The sequence below is a fragment of the Ailuropoda melanoleuca genome, chromosome 5, assembly GCF_002007445.2.
Source record: "Ailuropoda melanoleuca isolate Jingjing chromosome 5, ASM200744v2, whole genome shotgun sequence".
NCBI classification, from domain to species: domain Eukaryota; kingdom Metazoa; phylum Chordata; class Mammalia; order Carnivora; family Ursidae; genus Ailuropoda; species Ailuropoda melanoleuca.
The window spans coordinates 49331638-49350783 of NC_048222.1; the positions used below are offsets into that span (position 1 = coordinate 49331638).

At 44.2% G+C, this 19146-nt stretch overlaps 1 pseudogene; it reads left to right on the forward strand.

Annotated features, from left to right (window-relative positions):
• The first annotated feature begins 866 nt into the window (after positions 1-866).
• Positions 867-1773, forward strand: LOC100470183 (annotated as a pseudogene).
• Positions 1774-19146: the final 17373 nt, after the last annotated feature.

Below are 19146 nucleotides of genomic sequence, written 5' to 3' on the forward strand. Positions count from 1 at the left end.
GCTTCTATTTAGTTAACAAGACTTTTTGCAGGTCATTAATAATATAGTAACAGATATATTTAGATTGTATTTGATTTTTCCTCTCTCTTTCAATCATTATTATCGAGCCTTCTCATATTCTAACCTTCCACCTCAAGGTGCACCACACACACACACATATATACACACACATACACACACACATACACACACATACACACACACACACATACACACACACACACACATATATACACACATACACACACATACACACACATACACACATATACACACACATACACACATACATACACACACACGCACATACACGCACACACACACGCACATACACACACATACACACACATATATACACACACATATACACACACATATATACACACATGCATACACATACATACACACACGTATACACACGCACACACACATACACACACATACACGCACGCGCACATACACACATACACACACATACACACACGCATACACACATACACACACATACACACACATATACACACACATACACACACACACACACACTGGCACTATGCAGACAGATGAGAGAGAAGAAGTGATGAGAAGGCCCCCATCCTCCTCCATCTATTGACCACAGCAGCTGCAGGGAGTAGAAGAGAGATGGCTATCTGCCCAAAGGACCAAGTACCATTCAGGTCATAAGCAGAAAGCCAGGGTTCCTGTCCAGTGGTGGTACAGACATGTCCCACATCAAAAGGGAAAAATCAACAATATCCTACTATTCTAGTGCCTACTATGGGTCAGGCACTATTTAGGGCACTCTACCCAGGTTCACATTTAACCTTCCCAACATTCTTGTCAAATGGGAAAACTGGACTCCCAAGATGGCGGACCTACTCGACACCATCCTGAGCTCCATGGAGAAGCCACCCAGCCTCGGTGACCAGAAGTCTCAGTGCAAGGCCTGAGAGCAGACCACCACCTGAATGATGGTGATGATGTTGGCTCCTGATGTTACAGGAGCAAGAAAAACAACAAACAAAAAGACGGAGAAAGAGGTGTCAGATTTCATCCAAGACAGGGGACAGATCAAGACGTTTCAGCTGATGAACAATAGAGAGGAACATTCTACACAATATGGTGGAAGTGGCTGGCCTGACATCCTTCTCCTTTGGGAAAAAATGATGAGTGTCACGATGTTATGATATTCAAAAAGAAGTTTGCACCCTCAGATGAAAAGCTGGATTCCTACCGTCGTGGGGAGGAGTGGGACCTGCAGAAGGTGGAGGAGAAACAGAAGCTGAAGGAGCTGGCCCAGAGGCAGGAGAAGGAAGCAGCCCAGCAGGGGCCCGTGGTGGTGAGCCCTGCTAGCAACTACAAGGACAAGTATAGCCACCTCATTGGCAAGGGGGAAGCCAAGGATGTGGCCCATATGCTACAGGCCAACAAGACCTACAGCTGTGTGCCCATGGCCAACAAGAGGGATCCACGCTCCATTGAAGAGGCCATGAATGAGATCCGGGTCAAGAAATGTCTGTGGCAGAGCGGGGAAGAGTTGCCACCTACCTCCTACGTACCCTAGCTCCCTCGGACAGGTCAGGGGCCAGGGAGGGACAAGGCTACTGCTATTAGAACCCATCCTGGAGTCCCACCTCTGCACCACTGCCTAATAGCTGTCACTCAGGCTGGGGGAGGCAGGTGTTTGATTTGTCACTGTTGGAGCTTAGATATGTACATGGCATGCATGCTTGTGCATGCGTGTGCGCACGAGTGTGAATGCACAGGTGGGTATTTAACATATATTATTCTTTCTCCTTGGAATTTTCTTCTCCGTGAGGCTGGGATTACTTCACATTCAATAAAAACTGTTTGACAATCTCCCCCCACTCCAAAACATGGGAAAATTGAAGGACAAGGAGCTTTAGTAACTTGGACAAGGTTATAAGCTAACAGATGACAGAGCCTGGATTCTGAGCACATCTGGCCCACCCCACTCCAAGTCCCTGTTTGTCCACTTTACTAGACCATGTCACCTCTTAGGCCTGCAGTCCTCATACTGCACACAGGGGAGCCCACCACTAGGGCATGACTCCACTTCCTTGAAGTGGTGAGCTCTTGCTGCTCAGAACCCCAAATCTTCTGAGCTAAAATCTTCTGGGCTGATAGCTTGTGCCTTTAATCTTCAAGAATGGAAGGAATTATTACCACCTGTCAAGGTGGTAAAGGGCAATACCTTAATGCAAGGCAGCATACAGTTAAGATGCTCTGTAGGGAACTTCCTGTTCCTAATTCTCTCCTAGTTTTGTTTCTCAAACAACATCTTATTGGGACTTCTCTACATTTTTCTCACAAGAAAAACAGCTCCCTGGTTAGACACAACTTAGAGCCATGCCTACTCTTCTCGTGATAGCTTCTAATTGTCTAATAGCACAATGGTCCTGGGACCATTTGATCCTTTCTTAAAATTCCTGACTAAGCACAGGACATGGCATTAATGTCAACCCCCCTGGCCCCCGAGCAACCCAGAAGCATCCTAGATTCTTCCTCATCCTTAGGTTCCACACCACTGAGTGATTCCTTCTTGCTGAGCCCACCTCCTAGAACATCTCTGCTGTTCTTCCCTGTTCCATGCTGGCGTCCTCATTTGCACTGTGTCACCTGTATGTCAGCAATGGTTTCCTAAATTCTCTTTCAGCCACCAGTCTTGTTTTCCTCAAACCCACTCTCCACATGACCCTGATCTTTTCAAGCGTGACCTTTTCAAATTTGTCCACTCGTTTGTACTTCAGCTTAAAAAGTATTCAATGGTTTCTTCCTTTCCACTCAGGATAAAAATACTCCTTGGTATTTTTTTGCACTCCTTAGCATGGTGTACAAGACCAAGTCCCTGACAATCTCAGGCCAGCTGAGATGCTTCCTGCGTGACTGAGGATCTCCAAAGGCACCATGTTCCTTGGCTTCCATAAGCTTGCCTGGCAACCCCTATTCCTCTCAGGCCTCACCTTCCCTGACTCTTCTGACCAAGTTTCCTGCCTTTTGTCCCCTCTCCACCCTTCCCCACACGTGTCCCAGTCCTGCCTAGGCCCACTCACTGCAATTGCCCTCTGACTTCTCTACCTCCCCACTTTAGACTGCAGGCTCCTGGAGGGCAGGTCTGGCCCTGAATCTCTACAGTGTTTAACTCCTAATGGCCCTCAGTGAATGCACATAATGACAGGGAGGTGGAGGTCAAACAACAATTTCAAGAGTATACCCCTCAGGAGGAAGGAGCTTAGGAAGGTCCGGCGCAGACTGTTGGTAAAGTGCCTGGTCTCCAGAAGTTTAGCCCTGGGAAGACTGCCCAAACTTGCTTTGGGGCTTGAAAGCCTCATTTCTGAAGAATCAGTTCTGCGAGCCCAAAGGGAACAACTGGAAAGTCCCCATTTGAGAAAAGTGATTTACCTCTGAGTGAGGCCCTCAAGACAAAGGTCTCGTCGAAGGAAACGAGTTCGCTTATGAATGTATGTGTTCATCATCCCTGACATTTGGGGCCCAGGCAAACCCAACTCTGTTCTCCCTTTACCAAAATAAACATATAATAGGGTGTGTTCTGTCCTCGTTCCAACTTCTTGGAACGAACTATTTTCCTTCTGAGTATCCCATCTGCTGTAAGATTTCGGCAGCACACATCTATTTAACCAGGCCACCTGACTTCTACCCCACCCTCTCGGCTCCACGCCTTTTGAAGAAACTAAACAGAATAATAATACTTCCAGACATGGAACAAACTGTCAGAACCCCTTTTTTGAACTTAAAAATTTAAATATCATCAAAAGGGGACCAATGTTTTCAGTGGCAAAAAGGCTACGCGTTATTCTAATGAGCTTTGTGATAAGAAACCTCATCCACACCGGGCCTACTTTTCACATGATTTCCGCAGATGTTTGTGGGTGGTAAGACTAGAAGCAACTCAGAAAATAAAGCAGATGAGAAATCTTTTTTTTCCCCCCTCATATTTGCTAAAAACAAAGAAAAAAATAAACCCGGGCATCGGGTTAAGTTACAGCAAGTGAGTCAAGACCTTCCGTAAATGCTAAACCTTAGCTCTTGCTGCCAAATGTCTTGAAACTCCTCGTGTATGCAGGAAGCCATTTTGGCAGCCCCCTCCAAAGAGCAGGGGCAAATGACAGGGGTCTGCCGTCAGGAGTCAAATGATCCAGCAGCTACCAATTCCACCCCTATCAGATACTAGGAGACTCCCGTCAGAAAGACAGATGGCCCAACCTTCCACATGGCCTGGGGACCAACCAGGAATGCGACAATAAGTTCTAGTATCAGTTAGTACATAAGCAACAAGTTACTATTTGGGAAGTAGTCAATCTTTCGATAAATAAATGAATGCAAGAGAACGCATCCGTTCCAGAATGTACTCAGGGCACAGCACTACCCATAACTGACCATTAGTTCAGCATGCATCTTCATAATTTTCTGGGCTTAGCAGCACCTTCATGTGACTTTCCTACCATGTTCTCATGTGCTAGTTGGCATTTTAAAACCCATTTTTAAAACCAGCAGTCTCCTGGTTTCCTGAGGTTCTCGCTCCAGGCTTGTTGTTCCCACCTTCAAGGCCCTGCCTCTGTGGCTGGCCCTGCTCTTCCGTGTCACTAAGCCACAGCCACTTGGTAATGGCTGCAGAACAAGTCCCCAGGAAGTCCTGGGCCTTTTGTAATTCCACAGAGAGTTCCAGACTCTTCACCTCCTTCGTTCTCGAAACCCTTCCATGGCTTCCCACTGCCATCACAATAGAAGTCTGAAGATGACCTGCAAAATCCAGCTTGCTCTGCACCCCCAACCCACCACCTCTTAGAACACTCTCCCCTCCCCCACACCCCTTGCTGCTCCCAGAACACACTTTAGGACCATAATGTGCCTGGCTCCTGGCTCCTTTTCCCAATGCTCTTCCCCCAGAGAGCCATGCCCCAGACTTTCCTTCCGGCCTCAACTTCTTGTTGACCATCTCATAGAAAAGACCATCCCCATAAAGGAGGATTCTCCCCATCCCCCACCATCCTCACAATCCACCTTATCTCACCAAATTGTCCTTCTGAGCTCTTATCGCCCACTGATAGGCCTTCATTTGTGTGCTTATTGGCTTCTCCTTCAGCAGATCTCGCCCATGTAAATACAAGCTGCCGAGAATAGGATCTTTGCTTTGCTCTCCTTTGTTAAGGCTACCACCGTATCTTTAGGGTTAACTAGGGTCTGGCACATAGCTGTAAACATGGCAGTTGGTAAATATCTGTATTGAATGAATAAAAAGCATTTGTATTAAATGTAAAATGCAACCCCACAGGGTTAAACAAGGCCAACGCCTTCTAAGAGCCTTCAAGTCTTCCCAAAACCCTGGGGAAGGGGGCAGCATCTAGGCTGGGGGAGGGGAATGTGAAGGAAGCACCAAAAAAGTCAGGTCAATAAGCCACCTTCTCAGGGGGCCCCACTTACTGACTCAACACCCACCCTTTTACAGAAAAGAGCTGAAGACTATATATGACAGAGCAGAAAATGATGCAGAGAACAGAGAACCTATAACAGTCCAAACAGGAAGATTTTAGGCAGAGAAAGCTCCCTCCTGGGAGCAGGAAAAGCAAGGTCACATCTCCCAAATCAGAAGCAGGGCCAAAGAGCCGCCCAAAGTCAGTGACACAGGAAGGTGTGACACACCAGCTTGGGTAGGAGAAACAGGGTCCACCCCAGAGACGGTGGAAGCAGTGATGTGGATGTGAACACTGACCCCAAAGGTCATGGGATGGGCGAAGCAAAAAACAGAGCCATTGACTTGATAACTAATACCAATACAGCACTCTACAGTTTGGAAAGCACTAACACCACACGACTTTATTGATGTGCATAAAAAGACAGGGAGGTGGGCTGCATCATTTTACAGGTAAGGAAACTGAGGCTCATAAAAGTCAAGTGATTTTTTGTGTCAGATATAAGGCAAGCAGGTAGAGGTGGAAGTTAGGGGTCTCGGGGCTCCGAGGACTCTCAGCTCTTGTAACCCCTCATATCCAGACAAACAATCCTCAATGTGATTAACAGGACTTCATCCATGTTATGCTAAGGACTATTTATTCAAATGCAGGATGCCCCTCCTGAATTCCTCCAGGGATTTAGTCAATGACCTCTTGACTTGAAAGAAATTTGGTCTTCTCCAAGCCTTCCTTGGGTGCTTGAAAGCTGAAGAGACCAGAGTGAAGTCAAGCCCAGGCTTCTAAGACCACTGCCTCAGGCTCTACAAAACCACAGCCAAGAGGTAACAGCAGAATGTCTGAACAAAACAGCCACTGGAAGCATTTCCGTGTGAAAATGCACCATCTGCAAAAACCTGCTATAAGGGCCCAGATATCCCAACAAGCCCTTCAAAATACCACAGTCATAGCTCTCATAGAAACTTGGTCTCTGAAAACCCCGGACAGGTTCATCGGATATATTAGAACTGCATCCTTTACTTGAAAATATCGCACCTGCTATTAAAACCAAAAAACCCTTCGTGTTCATAAATCCATGAAGATGGCGTTTGGCTTCTGTCACCAGCTGGTTGATGCGAAATTGAAAAGGAAAGAAGGGGATTAGCCCTGGAGTTTCAAGAGCTCCAAAGCTGGGCCCCTCCTAACTGAGCAGGGAGGAACGCTGCAGAGCTCCCAGGCTCTTCTGGGCCTGGCGGGTGAGATCAACGAAATGGCACCTCAGGAAACCACTGAGTGGGAAGAGACGTGTTGAACAGTCTAAACCAACACCTCAGACTGCGCTGGAAGCAGAGGAGAGGTCAAGGTTGACTGCAGAGCACTGGCCCAGGGCGCTCCCGGGCAGCAAACACATCTCAGCTCTGGGTGCCAACCAGAGATGGAGGAGGCCCCCTTTCCTCCAGAGAGGCTTCAGAAGGGGAGACAGTAGGTGACTGGGCTCTGGGCTGTGCATCTGTCTTCTAGAAGTGCAGGGGTAACCCACGGCTGTAGAGAAAATGTCAACCCCAGGACAGAGAGGGGCATCTCTCTAGACATGGGCACTAACCCCATGGCCGTGTTCTCAGGGTGTTTCTTTCCCTTCTGCGCAACGTCACCTCGGTCTATTTAGACAGAGTATTTGCCAGCTTGCCTCCAGCCAGCCAGATGTTGCCTTTCAGGGATTGCGTGTTTCTATAATTATTTCCAGGAGAAGCAAACACTCTTGAACCGCTGGGGTTTGCCATGGAATTCACTTTTTCCCGCAAATGGGCGTGGTCTGACTCTACCCCCCGGCTCTCAGTGGGCCAACAATGGGGTAGGCCACCCAAATCAATGCAGTCAATGAAACCCATTTTGAAAGAAACTCCTTGGTATCTGTGAAGAGTTCATTCATCTCTCAGCTTTTGCTTTTTGTTCTAGGAGGTTTGTTGTTTTTGGTTTTGTTTTTTTTTTTTTTTTAAACCCCATATTTCTTTGAAAGGAGCTTTACTGTTAAGGAAGAGCTTTAACACATTCCCATTAGTCCATACTTGCAAAAACAATATCATTTTCTTCACAGCAGAGTCTTGGCCTAAATGCTTCCAGGAAACCAGCATGTTGTCCCAGGCTCTGAAGAGGGGCGTGTCAGCCTGGCCGATGACGCTCGGCATGAGTCAGGAGCGAGCTGGTCTGGCCAAGACCACCTCTGAGGTTGCCACTGAGAAGGCAGACCCCCTTGTCAGTAGCTGGCAGTCAGGGATCCTGAGCAGTCATTCACCTTCCAAAGAGTCCCCCAACATCATGTTCCTGGCAGGCACCGTGGAAAGTACAGCCTCCAGACGATAGCAACAGATTCCATGGTGGCCTTTCTGACATCATCTGAAAACCACCTCCAATTTCATCAGATTCAGAAAAGTGCCCGGTCCTTAGATTTTCATTTGAAATAATGCATGATGCAGTTGGAATTTCAAAGACCTACTATCCACAGACCTGTCAAAATATTTGAGCCTATGGCACTAAATCCCTGCACAGGAGAGTGGGAACCCCCTTCCTGGTGGTTGGGACAGAGCAAACAAAAGGTCCCTATGAGTAATTTATCTGCAGCAGGAGAGGCAGAGGTCAGAGCCGCTGGAGCCTTCAGTGCCGCTGCGTACTGAACTTGCTAAATACTTAAGGAGAACCGACCGCATGCAAGTCACTTACAGGCGTGGACCACACGGCAGGAGGGTCGGTTAGGGTAGGTTCAGCTGCTTATCACTGAAAACCCAACGTAATTTTGGCTTAGCCAGTAAGAAAGAAGTGTGGAGGTAAGCAGTCCAGGGGTGGTACCGTGGCATCATGGCACATGGTCATTAGGGATCTACATGCTTACAGCATGGCTTCCATCTCCACGGTGGGCTCGTGATCCAAGACGGCTGCTGGACTTCAGCCATTGTGTCCATGTTCCAAGCAGCAGGTAGGAAGACAGAAAAAAAGCAAAAGGATGCATTGTCTCTACAAGTCAGTCTCTAGAACCTTCCCATAAGCCCCACACGTAACACTTCACCTTTCAATTACTAAAGCGTAAGTCCCTGGCCCATAGCCAGGTGAAAGGGAGGCTGGGAAACAGAATCTTCTAGCTTGGCACATTACGACACCCTAAAAACATTTCAGGTTTTTTGGTTACCAAAGAAGAAGGAGAGGAGATACTGATATAAAGTTAGCAGTCTTTGCCACAGAAAGCATAAAAAGAAAATCTGAAGGGAGACAATTTGGTGTTCTCGTATGTTCAGAGAAGAGCTGATAGAAAAAAGGGATGAAGGCTCAAATGATACTATCCTTCAGGGATGGCTAAAATCTTTATTAAGTTGAAGATGCTTAATAAAACCAATTTTCCAGAAATTGGATTGAACATATTTTATGAGACATTAAAACTGATAAGGAAATTTCTTCAGCATTCTAGAACTGTGGCACCATCAGAATCACTTGGAAGCCTTTTTAACAAGTCCCCAAGACCCCTTTCAGAAATTCTGAGGGATGGTTTAGAGTTGAGGCCTAACATTCTGCACGCCTGCACAGCCACACACACAAGCCAGGTAATTCTGATGGGGAGTCTGATTCAAAAAACAGTGACTTCATCCAAACCCTCACTGAAAACATGAAAAAAATAAAATAATAAAACATAAGACAATTTAAAACAGTCATGTGACATGTCCCGGGTCCCTATCAGTTGTCAGGCGGAACCAAGCCTAGAATCACAGTCTCTTCACTCATAATAATCCAGTCCTCTTTAACCTCAAGTTGCCGCTCTGAGGAATGTGAATTTGGCCCTCCAGAACCCTGGACACAAATAATCCAACTGTCTAGGCAGCCCACCCAGGTCTTCTGGCTGAAGGGTCTGAGGGTCCAAGCTAAACCCAATTTCCATCTAACCCATCCTTACCCGGCCACCAGCAAACGTGGCACAAACAACCATCTGCTGGAATCCCTACCCCTGCAGGCGGACCCAACACCTGCAGAACCACGTGCTGCCCTGCACGCCATCCTTAAAGGGGAGCATTCGGAGTGATTTAAAAACGGTTATGCGGGGGCGCCTGGGGGGCTCAGTCAGTTAAGCATTTGCCTTTGGCTCAGGTCATGATGCCAGGGTCCTGGGATCAAGCCCCACATCGGGCTCCCTGCTTAGTGGGGAGCCTGCTTCTCCCTCTGCCTCTGCCATTCCCTCCACTTGTACTCTCTGGCGTGCGCGCTCTCTCTCTACCCAGCTCCCTGTGGTCCCAGACCATTTCCACAGGCTGGTTCCCTCCCGCCCAGCAATTCCGTGAGCCTTACTATATCTTAGATCTACAAGGGCTAGTTTCTACCACTAACAATTAAGACCAGGATTGATGTCCTCATGGAAATAAGGAGGCCTTGTTCCCCAGAGGTTATCCATTTCAGGGTATGTGGATAACCTGAAACGGAGCGAAGGGAGGCGGGGATTTAGGAAGACCCTTGGGCCAGGCTAGAAAGAGCCACACGCAGAGACCCAGAGACTGGAGGGGGCACAGGAGGGATTTGCTTCTGGTGGAAGACCAGGTTCCCCTGGTGTCTTCTCTTTCTTCCAGCCTTCCCGCCTCCTTTTCCTGGCTCTGGCTGCCTCTCTTCTTGACCGAGAGGCATCCATTTCTCCTCTTTCTTGTCTCTACATCCAAGAAATCAAGGTCTTCCTTTTTGACTAAAAACAAACTCAAAAATACCTCATCTGACACTTCTGACTCACAATTTGCGCTTTGAAAACACCAGGAAACATGCTGAAACAGCCTTTGATGAGCATGGAAGAAAAACAAGTGCAAATTGGTACATTTCTGGCAGATAATACCCAATGCTCAATGTGTACATCGTCCGATCCAGCAATTCTTCTTCTGGTAGAGGGATTATACAGACACAATCCTAAACGTATAAATGCTGGCACATAAAGTGTTTATAATAACTCAAATGTCCATTATTTGGAAGTTGGCTAAATTTTTATATATCCACATTGCAGAAAACAGAAAGCTATTTAAAAAAAATTTAGGGGCACCTGGTTGGCTCAGTTGGTTAAGCATCCAACTCTTGATCTCAGCTCAGGTCTTGATCTCTGGTCATGAGTTTGAGCCCCGCATTGGGCTCCACACCCAACCCCTACCCCGCAAAAAATTTAAACTTAAAACTTAGGAAAAAAAATTTTATATATACAGCTATGGAAAGTATCAAGATACATTGTTTTTAAAAACTATCAGAATAATGTATATAATTATAAAGTAGCCTTGTTTCTATAAAATAATAAATGTTTATAAAGTTACATAAAAATCTAAAAAAAAGTTTACCAAATTCCTAAAGAGTAGTTATGCCTAGAGGTGATAAAATAGGGCATTTTCAATTTAAATCACACATTTCTGTAGTGCTTCCATTTTGGTGACAAACAAGTCATTATTATTGTAACAATCAAAAAATAAATAGAAGCAGAAATGGGCTTTGAGCATGCAGACCAGTGATGCTGGGAAGTCACCATTTCCTTTTCAGGCAACACACAGTCTCAGACCCAGCACCCAACATATAACACAGTTCACCGTCAGCTTCCTTCTTTTCTTCTTACGCACAACACTGCACGGTTGGAAATCACAATCCCTAGGCCAAAGCCAAAGAGAAGCAATGACAGAAGTGTGAGCTGCTATGCAAGCCAACAAAGTATTAGTTACAGATGATGACAGAAGGACCACAAAAGGCAGTCATATGAATTAGAAGCACACCAATTTCCACAGCTGTTTAGTGTAGGAACAGGGAGACTTACGTATCTAGAGTCTCTGAAGATATCTCCACATGAAAGAAGCCTGTCTATTGGTAGATGGAAGGATAAAGAAGAGGTGGGATGCATGTGTGTGTGTACATATACATATATATATCTATCTATAATGGAATACTACTCAGCCATAAAGAAGGAGGAGCTCTTGCCATCTGTGACAACATGGATGGATCTAGAGGGTATAATGCTAAGTGAAATAAGTTAGAAAGACAAACAGCATATAATATCACTCATATGCAGAATCTAAAAAACAAAACCAACAAACAAAAAACCAGAATCTTAAATACAAGGAACAGGTGGTTGCAGAGGAGAGGTGGAGGGGGGAGGTGGATGACATGAGATAAAGGTGATGAAGAAATACAAACTTCCAGTTATTCATAAAATAAGTCATGGAGATGAAAAGTACAGCCTAGGGAATATAGTCAATAATACAGGAATAACGTATGGTGACAGATGGTGACTATGCTTATCGTGGAACGTACAGAATTACTGAATCACTGTGTTGTACGCTTGAAACTAATGTAACGTTGTATGTTAACTATACTTCAGTAAAAAAATAAAGTGTAAAAAAGATATCTCCACGTGATAAAAAAGACTAATAAGAATGAAAATGGTAAATTTAATTAGTGTCTAGGTTTTAGTAATTCAGGGAAATGTGTCCCTATTGAAAATTCCATCAAAAAGCTGAATATTGGGGCACCTGGGTGGATCAGTTGGTTAAGCGGCTGCCTTTGGCTCAGGTCATGATCCCAGGGTCCTGGGATCGAGTCCCACATCGGGCTCCCTGCTCAGCGGGGAGCCTGCTTCTCCCTCTCCCATTCCTCCCCTTCTTCCAACTTGTGCTCTCTGGCACTATCTGTCAAAAAAATAAATAAAATCTTAAAAAAAAAAAAAAGCTAGTTACCCCTTAAACAAATACACTTCAGAAATCAGGAAAATGAACTAATATGAAATATCTAATTGTCCAACATGTTCTATAACTAAGCTATTATTCTTATTTAGGCTGTATTTTCTGAATAAAGTGCAATGAATTCTGGGTTTTATCTTTAAAGACCATTAGAGTAAATAAACACTATTCTTTAAAAATTTTTTTTTTTTAATTTGAGTATAGTTGACCCACAATGTTACATTAGTTTCAGGTGTACAACTCAGTGATTTGACAAGTTTATACAAACTATTTATCATTCTTTAAAGTCATTTCCCTACACATGCAAAATTAACTTGTACTCACACAAGAGAACTTTACCGTAGGCCAGCAAGCTTCAATAGAAAGACTCTATACCCTCTGCTCTTAAGAGAAAACCAGGAGATCTCTACTGATTGCCATGAAGATCTAAAGTACATTCAGGATTATAAGATTGTATGTTTCCTGTATTTTTTTTTTCTGCTTTACCCACCCCCCCCCATGCATTTTTATTGGCAACAAAAATTAGTCCTGGGTCTTCAGGAGATGAAGCATGGCTTCAAAGAACAAGGTTCCACTCTTCAAACCAATGAAAATTTCAGCCAATAATGCAAATTATTCAGATATAGACTTTAATTGGGATTTTGAGATTAGATTCAATATTGAAAAACAACAAAGAGTTGGATTTCATGCATTTGAAGGAAACAGGACAATTGTTAAAATATGAAGCCTGTGCACCAAATAATGAAGTATTCTCCATTCAAAGTGTTGTTCTGTGTGTGTCTGTGTTCCAGTGGGTTAAGACAATAGGAGTATGTGTAGCTTTGCGACAGCAAACAACCTGCCAGTTTCATTAAACTCCCTTTACACTGGGACATGAGCCCAGTTTTCCAACACGCTCTGTGACTAGGTGTGAAATAAGACTTATTTTTCAAATGTGTTATATGGTAGATGGCTGCCATGCAGGTTACCCTTTCTCATAGCACACAACTCCACTCAGGATGCGTACAGCACTTCCCAGCACCACAGTGCCCGGGGCATGGCAGGTGCATAATAAATGCTGCCTTCCTTTCCTTTTTCCCTCTTCCTCCAAATAAAGTAGAAAAATGGCAATAGGATGCACACTTAATATCATCAGGACTCTATTCCTGAGCATTCCACTCATTGCTTTCTTATTTCATTATATAGGCACCCCAAATATCCCCTTTAACAGTCTCTGGCTTGCCTGAAACAACTCCAGTTTTGTATTCAGCATGCATGTGCATGCACATATGCAGTGGAAAGAAGAGAAAATAAACCCAAATATTAACACCTGTGTATCTTGATGGTAGAACTGGTAAGTTTTTAATTTTCATCTTATACTTTTCTGTGATTTTCCACCTGTTTTACAATAAGCATCTATTGGTCTGAAACCAAATTTGATACAACACAGTCCCACAACACACTCACTGGAGGACGAAAATGGAGATAACACACAACCTCAAGCATGGATACTGGGCCCACTGAAACTCACGCACTGCTGGGGGGAATGGAAACTGGTAAAGCCACTCTGGAAAACCGTTTCCCGGTATCAGCCACAGCTCCACAGATATGAAGACCCAGCAATTCTGCTCCTAGATATATGACCAAAGAACCTACATACATAGGCACCTGGCTGGCTCAGTCAGTACAGCAGGCAACTCGATCACCAGATCTTGATGAGTTCAGGCCCCATGTTGATGTAGAGATTACTTAAAAAAAAAAAGAAAGAAAGAAAAAAAGAAAAGAACGTACATACATATGCTGAATAAGACTTTTAATAACAGCCAAGAAATACAAACAACCCAAAAGTCCATCCACAGTAGAGTAGATAAATCAACTACTGAGGTACAGTCATAAAACGAAATATACAACGAGAAACGTAGAAATATATTCAGCAACAAGAAAGAAGAAATGACTGCTAGTGCAAATCTTGGATGAATGTCAACATAATGTTGGATGAAAAAAGCCAGACACAAAAGAGCACACTCTATATGAATATGATTCCATTTTTATCAAGTTCAAGAACGGTCAAAATTTACCTACGGTGAAAAAAAAATTTTACCTACAGTGATAGAAACAGAACGGTGGTTATCTCTGTCGCAGAAGGATGCCTGGGAGGAAGTGAAAACTTCACTTATGATTGCTGTACTTTTCTACCTTAAAAAACTAAACCAACCGGGTTTGCACCATAGCTCTAACCACTTACCAGCCATATGGCCCCAGGCGAACTCTTCACGTAAGCTGCCGGTCTACATCCGGAAATGGGGACAGACACAAACACGGCACCTGCCTGGGGGGAATGTGATGGGAATGGAAGCAGGAAATGCACGTAGAGTGTTTACCATAGCGCTCATCACGCGGAGAGGGCCCGCTACCCAACAGCCATAGCAGGGCGACCAGCTCCTGAGGTCTCTAGGACCTCTAGGGTGCCAGGCACTGCTCTTAGCTTGCAACACCATCTCCCCCCGTGGGAGCCTCTTCTCCATCATAACTCAAGGCCAGAAACGCAGGCGGGGACCCAGGCACTCAGAAGTTGTGTAGAACACTGGCCACAGCATTTCTTTCAAGAAGGGTGAATCACGAGTTACGCCGATGCTAAGGTTTCAAAGAAAGGAAACTGGCAGGAGTCACACGTCAGGACTAAATCCAGGCCATTGAAGGGAAAAATGACTGCAGCTTCTTTTCTGAAAGCAGTAGCTGCTTTTTGCAGGAAAAAGAATATTTTCTTCCAGTGGAATAATTCATTTTAAATTGAGGAGTCACTTGGGAACTGAGAGAGCTCATTTTTCTTCCCTAAGGAAAGAGGAGACAAGGAACTTCTCTGTAAAGCTGTTCATGTTGACTAGCTAAATTTACTGTCCTTTAATGTATGTCAGAATCACAACTAAAATAACTTATAAAGTATACGCTTACTGTGTAACATAACTTAAAATGTTGATCATGAAGCAAGGGACTCAGAGTACATAAGACTATTGTAGTTAAATGAAACACTATCAACACCAGTAGAAAAGTCTCCAATTTACAAGATTAACTGGTAGATTTAGGAAGGACGCAGATCTCATGAATTTTTGCTTCAATTAATTTTTCATTTGCTTTCAACTGAGGAAAGACAGACGGTCTGGTTTTGAACATAGCCCCACTATTTACGAACTGCATCACCTTGGGCGACTTACTTAATCTCTGTGCCCGTTTCCTCAACCGCAAAAGTGGGATAATAATAGGGTTGTTATAAGGACTAAATGAATTAATAGGTATGAAGTGCTTAAAACAGTACCAAGCATTACCAAGCGCCACGGAAGGGTTCTATCATTAATTTTTATATTTTCTGATGTAGATGCAGGTTTCACCTAAAATTATCAAATTTAGGGGTGCCGGGCTGGTAGAGCACATGACCCTTGATCACCAGGCCATGAGTCTGAGCCCCATGATGGGTATAGAGATTACTTAAAAAAATAAATAAAAATAAATAAAAATATCAAATTTAATCATAGAATTTGCAGATATAGGATAGACTGAAAACCAGAGGCGGATATATACTAACATTATGAAGCAAGCACAAACATTTGGGTCTGTAGGTATACACACACGCACACACACAAACTCTCTTTCTCCCTCCCTCCCCCTCCTACACCATTCGTCCCTCTGTTCTACCTCCTCCTCCTTCCTTCTTTCCTTCTTTCCTCCCTCCCCCTCTCTCTCTCTCTCTAAGTAATTTAAATCAGGTCCACTCTAGAACATAATGTACCAAGGATCACAGGATCTTTTGATACCAAAACGATCCCAACAAAGATGTGAAATGTTACTCTTCTTCCAAATATTTCTAAGGATCCATTACAAAAATACACACTGAAAAGGTATATTTGCTTCTTTTATTTCAAAAGCATCCTGGAAATTTCCAAGGCACATTTGAGCCGCAACGCTGGTGGTGTTCAAACATGGACTCTTTTCAATCTTAGCAGAAAAGGCCTACTGAAATTTTACATTTTCCTCCAATTGTGAGCGCAGAAAGCTTTTCATTTTATTCCAAAGGAAATGATCTTACCACAGTTCAACCGTATCTTTATTGTCTGAATAAAGTAGGCATCCGGGGGCCATTACAGAGAACTAAATGCTAAAACCCAAGGGTAAAAAAGTTAAAAGCGGCTTAATGGAAATGTCAGTTACAACATTCTTTCTTTGATTTACAAGAATCAAATTCGGAGAGAGCCCTCAAGCAAAGGAATTATGAAGAGTATCAGCACAACAGAATGACAGCATCCTACTGCCCCTTTGCCCTGCCCTCTTCAATATAAAGACTTTTCAATAATCATATGCCTTTGCTTCTCCACAAGGCAGAGAATTCTATTTGAAAAAACTACTACATATAATTCTTTCATTTCACCAATAAGCTCCTTCACACTTCTCTACTAACACCGGCCAGTCAAATAGAAAATCCCTATCTCACTATATTATCTGGTTTCTTCCTAGTATCAGAATGACATAATTAATTTTCTGATTTGTTAGTTTGGAGTATCAAAGATCTTTATTTTGCTTAAAAAAGAAATAATTGTTCAACTTAGGCCATCCAGATACCTCTCCATTGAAGCCACAACTATAAACACAGTTAACACATGATGGTGGTCCCTGTCTTTGCCCTACCCTTAGTTGTAAAAACCTTACTCAGCTTTATTATTCAGAACTCGGCACAGTAGGCTTCAGTGTGAGATGGATGACGCATAGAAAGTTGCTTACTCAGATTGATTTTTTAGCAATGAATTAGATTCTGGGAGCACAAGGAAATAGGAGGAAACAGAAGCCATATTTTATTTGCAAAATAAATTTCCAGCAGAATCAACTTTCTTGCTGACTTGAGCTGCTAAGCTGGGTTTTGGCACTTCGTAAAGCCGCTTTAGGTCTTGATCTAAATATTCACTCATTCTTCCAATGTATGCTTGATTCTACTACGTGTAAGGCAATGTGCAGGATACCAAGGGAGATTTTTTTTTTAATGACCCTGTTTCACTCCTGGACTTTCTTCCTTTCCCAACTTCCCTTCGGGCCAGTCACACACAGCCAAATGGCACTCCTGTCCCCTCATAATGCCCATGTTAGGACCCTGGTTTCCTCTCCTTAAGTGCCTACACACACTAATACCTACCATTTTCTTTTTTATTATAAAGGTAATACATACAATGATTTTTATAAAACTCAGTCAAGAAGGGCATGAAATGAAAAAGAAACTTTCCTCCCCAGCCATACCACCAATTTCATAGTCCAGAAATAAACATGTTTATTTTTATTTATCTTTTTCAGAAATTTCTCTTGGCAATCAAGAATTAAGATTTTTTTTTAAACAAAAGTGGGATCTCAGGATACATACCAATGCACCTTTGTTAAAAAGAAAAACTTAATAGTACATTTTGTGAATTTTTCTTTAACAGTGCTTACAGATTTGCTCAATTCCATAATGTACTTATAATTTATTTAACCAGCCCACTACTGTTAGATTCTTAGGTTATTTCCAGTGTCTTGCTCTTATAATGCTGCAATGAATATCTCTGTATGTTTGCCAATGCACTCGTGCAGATATGCCCATAAGATAAATTCCTAACTGTGGAAGGGTTAAGTCAGAGCGCATACATTCTTAATTTTGAAAGCTAATGCTGTGGCAGACACCACTGGCTACCTACAACTACCCCTTTCCCCCTGGCCAGCAAAGCTCCCATTTCAACCCCTCTCCTCCCAGTACCCACGTGCTTCAGGGAAGACTGGGCCTCTATCTAACCCACAGATGGGTCTAAGCAAGCCATGGGAGCCCCCTCTCCCATGCAAGTCATCAGTTCGGGGTGGGCATCTGACCCAGTTTTGCCAAAGGGGCAGGGGGTTCCTAGCAAAGGTTTCCTCTGTTTTCCGCTTTTCCTACCTCTGGACATCACTGTATATGAGGATACAGACTGGAACAGTGGCAGCCACAACAGGACCCTAGGACAGACACACTTGAGGACAAACACTGAGGCTGCAAAGAGAAAAGAGGACATGCACCAGGGTCTTCCATTAATTAATGCCCAAATCGCCCTACCTTTGGACTTCCGGTTTCCATGAGGTGATAAATGTCTTTACTGTTTAAACCACTTTTAATTGAGTTTTATTTGGTGAAAGGATCCCCACCGCCAAACTGCTCTCCAAGAGAAGTCCACCGGCTTTACAACCCTGCCCACGGCACGGAGGAGCGTCTCGTCTCCTCACCTACTTCATCCCCATCTATTCTCAGTGTGTTTTCACTTAGTGGCCATCTTTTTCCTCTCGAAAAGTCTGACAGTTCTCCATTGAAAAAGGACACCCTGCAAAGAGGTAACACAAAGGCTGACTACTCTTGGCCAAAATTTCATTCTGCTCCTCCCAAGGCATTACACCGAGGCACAAGGTCGAGCTGACTCCTTCAGGAAAGCAGACACTGCCATCACAGGGCCAGGATATGCTGTAATGCCGTAAAGCCAGGCACGGATCTCTGCCTGGGCTGAGACAGTCACTGGCATGGGGAAGGACAATCCCTAGACTGGGAACTAGGATGACCTAGTTTGGATCTGCTACCTATGAGCCACTTGGCTAAAGAGAAGTCACCTAACCCCTCCTGAGGCCTGTTTCTTCAGGTAGAAAAGGAGGACTCTGGAAACGAAGGCCCAGGGTCCTTACAAAGATGGGACAGCATGCACGAAGGCCCTGATAATAAAGTATCACTGACTGGTAAAGGGGGATTTAGGCCCACGCCCATGGACCTATGTTGAGAAGCGACCTCCTGAAAGGTAAGCCAAGCTCCCGGCCTCCCCGGATACTTTGGCCCTTTGTCCCCTTTGCTCTACCTGTCACTCTCCTGCCATCACAGTGGGAGCCGATCAAGTCATGAGCGCTGACCAGGAGGAACCCAGCCCATCATTTCTGCCCCTCCCACAGATATGCAGAACTCCCAGGAGCACCAGCACAGTGAATGAATATGA